Source organism: Callorhinus ursinus, unplaced genomic scaffold (genome assembly GCF_003265705.2).
Source record: "Callorhinus ursinus isolate GAN/ISIS: 27379988/994484 unplaced genomic scaffold, GSC_fseal_2.0 scaffold11, whole genome shotgun sequence".
Lineage (NCBI taxonomy): Eukaryota > Metazoa > Chordata > Mammalia > Carnivora > Otariidae > Callorhinus > Callorhinus ursinus.
This window is the reverse complement of record NW_027397073.1, coordinates 45,528,506-45,535,351: the sequence shown is the minus strand read 5'-3', so window position 1 is coordinate 45,535,351 and position 6,846 is coordinate 45,528,506.

Below are 6,846 nucleotides of genomic sequence, written 5' to 3'. Positions count from 1 at the left end.
TTTCTTTCTTTCTTTCTTTCTTTCTTTCTTTCTTTCTTTCTTTCTTTTCTTTCTTTCTTTCTTTCAAGAAAAACTAGCTTATCTCTTTTGTTGTTCACTTCGCAACAACTGATAGAAGCACTGTTTTGATAATTCTGAAAGTTTTTCTTCTCTCTTTTCCACCTGATTCTTACCATTGCCACATGTGGTCTGTAGTGGTTTAGTAATAAGATCTTTGCTATAACATCTGCAAATTAGCACCTTGCATTGCAACATCTCTGGAAACTTGCTGATGGTTTGCAACTGTAGTAAGTCAGAGTTGACACTATATTCAAGTGTTTCAAACTTTGTTGCTTTGGACTAAAAAAAGAAGATTCCAATGGGAAGATGGTTTCCAAATCCTTGTTAGGAGCTACATTAGAGAAAGGCACCATCTCATTTCTCAGGCGTACATATTCATTTAGTACGCAACCTTACTTTGGGAAGAAATATGCACCGTTCTAAATGGATTCCATCTATCCTTCTCTGTTCCTAGTCTTTTGCTTTTTTGTCCAAATATTTTGGTGAGTTGGGCCAGTTCACCAGTTTTCAGAAGGCCATCATTAACACAGTTTTCCACGTAAGGATAAAAGAATACCCTTACTCACTTACTTTTTTGGAATTTTTATATAAACCAAATTGATATTTCATAATATCATAATAAAACAAGAGCATTCCTTTAAATACATCAATGACCCCCTACTGAGGTTTTAAACTACTTAGAAATGACAGCCAAGACAAGTGAGCTATGGGTAAGAACACATACAAATGAAAAACCATTACAAATAAGGGTCCAAGGATTCATAGAGTGTTCAGGACCCAACCTGGAGGGTTCTTAAGGACAGTTTTCAATTGTGCCAAGGTTCAGATGCCTCACATGCCACCATAGTTACGTGGAGCTTAAATCACCCAGGTCTAGCTTATGCTGTCCTTGTTTTATCACACCATCAAACAGGGCTAGAGAATGTAGCAACTGGGGACCCGTAAGAACAAGCAGAGGCATGACGGGAGGGGCCTGGGCAGTAGCAGAGAGCATAACTTGCAGTGCCAGGCAAATCAAGAGGCGGAGGGGGCCTCCCAGCTGATTCCTCAGTGTCCTAGAGATTTCTGTTATTAATGTGGCTTGGGGCATGTACTGCTGATAATTACTGCTAGCTGGAATAATTAATAAGAATAATTGCTCGGCATGGAAAGGGAAAGGGAAGCTCTGGGAGAAGGAAGAAGCAGGCTAGAGGAGCAAGAGACTCCCCAAGCGCATTTATATAGACAGGAAGTTCAGCAGCAAGCATCCTGAGAATCGGGGAGTTGTCTGGATGCCAAGGGCAAAAGTTAAGAGATAGCAAGTAAGACCACGTTTGATTGTCTTACCTTGGAATGCAATGGATAAGACGCCTGTAATGGCTTCAGTGAGAAATGACTCCCTTTGGAAATAATAAGTGGAGATTGTGTAAAAAAAATACAGTGTGAAGGGAATTAAGAAGTGGCCTAAAATGAGCAGACAGGCCTGTGTATCTGCTATAAACCCCATAATCACAGCAGGAGAGCAGCAAAAAAGGAAGAAAAGTAAGAAATGGTGCCCCAATGAGAGCTTCAGAGAGTTTCTCCCCGCTTAAAGGAAGAAAAACATCCATTAGAAACCAAGCTTTGGTGTTGACAGTGTGTAAAAATAACCACAATTTTAACATAATAGGGTGAATTTTCTCAACACTACGTGGAGTTGCCAACACAGTTCTTGAGATTGTAGTTTTCTATATATTACACTTAAATATTCCCCCAAAGGCAGGGCAAGCAGATGCTTGGCAAAACTTAAAGAGGTGAGGAAACTGAATGTGAAAACTTAGTTGTGAGCAACATATGGAATCTGGCAGCCGGAGGTCTGATAATGACATCCAAGCTCAAGTGCTGGGTGTTCTCCCTGACCCTCCCCAGGAGACAGGGCACCATGTGCAGTGCTGTGTTAGAAGATAAGAAGAGCTCATAAAGGCAAGGGGTGACGATTTATGATTCCTTTTTCCTACAGGACCCATATAAGAAGATCAATTAAAGCCAAAAAAAGATGCATTTAGCCAATTATCCCCTACCCAACATTTGACGTTAAGTATTGCATTTTAATGGGTAATGACCTTAACCCTCTCTTCATCTGTGTCACATAAATGGATTACAATTGTAAGGCCAAAGAAGGGATGCTACTAAACTGCCAATAGCAAGTATATGGTCCTGGGGCCTTTCTGAGGTCATACTGCTGCTCATAGTGGGGGTGATACTCCCCTCACTAAGCCCCTAGCAGCTTGGGGTAGTACCCCTGCCAGGTAAGGGGCCTGCATGCTCAAGGATAGCTGTTGCTCATCTTGGGTTGAGTGGCTTTGTGTCTTCACAACATTTAGGGAATTCTAAAGGGCAGAATCCTAAAGGACCAATCCTTTTTATCGTCCTCCTGTGGCAGGAGGACGATAAGAGAACCAGATGTGAACTAGGCTCCCAGTTTTAGGCCAGGCACTGCCACCATGTGATAGAATGGTTGGAAGTTTCTAGGGGAAGGCCTCAGCCCAATTGCTATATTTTGAGGAAGTTTTGCCCACCCTAACTGCATGTGGCATTTCCTGGCAAACAAGTAGCTGAACCAGACCTTGAAGTTGCTCCCAGATCTCCAATCAATGGCACTAAAGAGTGTAGAGACCAGACATGAGATGGGATTGGTGGTATTCATTAATGACTATGACAGAGTTAACAGAATCCGGAGTAAACCCTGAGCATGTCTTGGAACCCAAGGAAACGCTTCTGGTTAAAAATGCATTCAATGTTTTTCTCAGAGCTTTGAAAAATTATAGTTGAAAAAGTGTGTGTAATTACTGCACAAACAGTTACACTGGAGTATGCGGGCCCATGCAGGTTAGAGAGTGGGGCGACGGTGTGAAGCGAGGAGCAGGATTGCGATGGAACCCAGCTTTGAAGAAGTCATGATTCTATCTTTAAGGGAAAGGGGAGGAGACACTCAGCACCCTTACCATCCGGTCTAGTTATAGAATATCCAGAATCCCCAACTCAGGAAGAATTTATGCCAAATAATTGAGAGAAAACTCTGTTAGTAAGGCACAGCAGAAAGTTTGAGGGCTTCAAGGTCAAATACATATGGAACTAAGTCTTGGCTATACAGCTCACCACAGAATGACCTTGGACAAGATACATCACTTCCATTGAGTGTGGACGATATACCTACCTGGTAGGATTGGTATCAGAATTAAAGTAAAATATGGAATGTATCTAGCTCATTGCCTGGTATATAATAGGTACTCAGTATATATGTCAGCTCCCAATTCTTTTACCCTTCCTAGATGTTCAGGGCCTTGCTCCCCTAGTCTTCCTGTCCCTCTTCCTAGTCCTCCACAAGTGAATAAATAACCACCGTAATTATAAGAGGTCTGAAGAGAAGGATCCCTGACTCTCTTGCCTTTCAAGGTTTGAGCATGAAGTCATTCCTCTTGCCTGGTTATGGTTTCTGCAATTCTCACTCATGTCCCACCAGGGTAGGGCTCTGGTCCATCCAACAAATATTTACTGAGTGCCTCCTAGGGGTAAGGAAGTATGCCTACTTCCAGCATGACCAATGCCTGCATCTTCTCCAGATACCAAAACTAAAGCTGTCACAGGGAGAAGTACACTGAGGTGATTCCTTGGCCACATGCTTCTGAAGGGAGGCCTGCCCAGGGCCACAGAAGGATGGTGACTTAGAGAGATAGTGATAGGAGGAGAAGATCACCAGTTGGTTTGGAAAAAAGATCTTATCCCTTCAGTCCAACCGTTCTAATGTGCTTATTATATGCCTGGCATTGTGTTTAGTGCTGTCCATGTACTAACTCATTTAATCCTCATAACAGCTCTTGGAGACAGAGATAATCATCACTCTACTCTAGAGAGGATGAAACTGAAAGATACAGGTGCCTGGGACCTTGCCTAGGTCACAAAGCTAGTTAGTGGCCTCGTAGCCTGGTTCCAGAATCTTCCCTCTTAACCCCTACCACATGCAATCATGCCATCATGCACCCCTACCTACTTCCATCTGAATCTACAAAGCAGGGCAGGTGTGTTGCATCTTCCCCACCTCTATAGTCAGCCTTTTTCTTTTTAAGGTTGCTCTTCATGTTTGTTTTCATCTAATTTAATCCCTATTAAAGTGTTAGCTTGGGAGCAGAGGGTGCTATATACTATTTTACAGGGTCCTGGAGCTGGAAAAACATGTTACCTTTGTTAAGGTTTTGGGCTAGGTAGACGTCTTTTCTGATTTCTCAATAGAGGCCTGAGAAGGTGGTAATAAGTTTCTGAGTTATCGAAAGACCAGATTCAGCCAAAAGGAAAACTGTCAATTTTCAAGGGGGGGTCTTTTTGTTTAGACCAATCTTGGGTCAGAAATGGTGTCAAGCAATGCTGAGGCAGTACCCAGTCCTTCTAGCCTAGTAGAGAGGGGAATGTGAGTTTCCCAGATGCTTTAGGATACATTCCACCCATGAATGGAGTTGCAGGGCAATCTGAAGTCCCAAGGGAACCAGTTCCCAAATATAAGTTTTAACTTGTTTACCTTAAACTTGGAGCCTATTACAATAGTGCCCTTGGGATACTGCCACTGGCATTCAATCTATCCTCATCTTCTAGGGATTGGGGCATGTCCCTTCCCAGCTTTGCTTAAGCCGGCATTATTTCCCAAATGCTTCAAAACTGAGCCAAATTAACCCTGTCCCAGAGGAACAAACAAAACCCTGGCAGGGAAAGGCAACTTTCAAATCTCTTCTCCCCATGGTCCCTCAGGGAAAAAGCCACATCAGAGGGGACCAGTTCTTTAGGCTTCTTGTCTCCTCATTCAACTGTCTGGCTCAGACCAAATAGATTTTGCTCTCTCTCCTTAGCTGTTCATCCTTTATTTCTTCATTTCTGTTTGCTGACCTTGAGCTCCCTCTCCCCTTTCAGAATGAAGGCTCAACTTTACAGAAGCAGAAAGGAGAAGAGTGATGTTTTAAGTTTAGGCACTTGAGGGCCAGAATGAAGTCTGTTTTATCCATTGTATTATCTCTAGTGTTTAGCAAACTATGTGTTCAATGAATTGATGGAATCAGAAGACAGAACATATTCTAAGGAATAGCGGAATAAACATTTCTATATCCCCAGCCATAGAGATAGTAAATGGCTTAGTTATCTAAAAATATCTTCCCTGTGAACATGTCTTGTGTCCCTGACATAAATTAAGTGGTCCCCCTCAGTACCTGTGAAAATTTTTCCTAGAGACGTAGGAAATCAGCAGCCATCTACCACAAAAATAGATATGGTGTAATGTGGTAAGAAATAGCCTGGACATTATTTCGTTCATGGCTCCCTATCCATGGAGCTAAGAATAAGTCTCTCACCCCATTGCAGTCTCCGTTTCCTTTTCTTTAAAATAGAATGTTTGGGCTAGATGACCTCTAACGATGTATTGGCTAGGATGCTCTAACGTACAAGCGCCAAATGAGTCAAGGAGAAATGTCCACAGGCGAGATGGTTCCAGGGCTGTTTGGTTCAACTATAACTTCAAGGGTGAAGTCCCCCTCTCTTTCTCTTTTGCCATCTCCCTTACATTTATATATTTTCCTTGTAAGCTGGCTCCTTTCCAGGCCGAATACGACTGCCGCAGGTTTTATATGCAGGTGGCAACATTCAGAGAAAAAATAGGAACTACTCTGTCTTGTCTCCCTTCTCAAAAACAGACCTTCCTTTATGTCTAATCGGAGAGATTGCATCACAATCCCTTGGTATAAATCCACGAGGACTTAGATCACTCTCCACGCTGGGGAGGGCAGACCAGCTCCGAGGAGCTGAATAACATCGAGGTCTGGCAGCAAGGAAAAGTACAGGATGGCTGTTGGCTGGGAGGCCAATGGTATCTGCCACAAATATCATGCGACGCAAAGTGAATAAGAAGGATGAGAAGCAAAGTTCGACAGAAGTAAAGAAGGGCAGGAGACAATGACAGAAAGGTTAGGCCTCGTCTTCTGTTCTTAAATCCCAAATAGACCTATAATGGTAGTACTCCTGACGGTGGTAGTGAGTATGGGGTGAAGAAATGTTGTCTTCTGCCTTTCCTTTATCACCGCACCTCCTTTCCTTCTTTCTTTCTTTCTTTTTTTAATTTCCTTCCCTCCTTCCACTGATAAACTATTGCAGCTACTGTATGATAAGCACTCTGCTAGGTTCAGAGGTACAGTGGAGAAAAAGACCTGTTCTCTGCCTTAATGGAGTTAACAGTGAGTTTGTATTTTACGTTGGCAACAGCTCGGGGCAGGAGGAGGGGAGAAGGCACTCCCAGAAAGGGTAGGAAATTTCCGCACGGCAGGAGGGATTCAAAGGTGCATCACTGGCCTTTCTCCCCATAGCTTATGCTTCTCTTAGGGGCAGAGGAGTTTCCTATCTGCCCAGTGAAAGGGGAAGAAGGAACTGAGCATGCCCCATGCAGTCTCTCTCCCTCCTCACCCCTCCGCTCTCTAACTGGTCTCACCCAGAGCCACACTCTCCTGTGCCCTGCAGAAGTCAGCGCACGCCCCCTCACCCCACACTCTGAGTGTGATGCCGTGTTTCTGGGACGTGCTGGCGCCATATAAACTGAGAGACCAAACTTTAAAATAAGTTTAATAAAAGGATCAGAGAGAACCTTCTTGAGGAAGTGACTTTTAAGCTGAGACTGGAAAATGAACAGGAGAGAATAAGATGAAGAGGGAGGGTATGTGTGGGAGACTATGTGGTTGGGAGGAGAGTCCTGAGCTTGGAGAACACTGGTGAAAAGTGGAGGTAGAGAATCACTTGTGT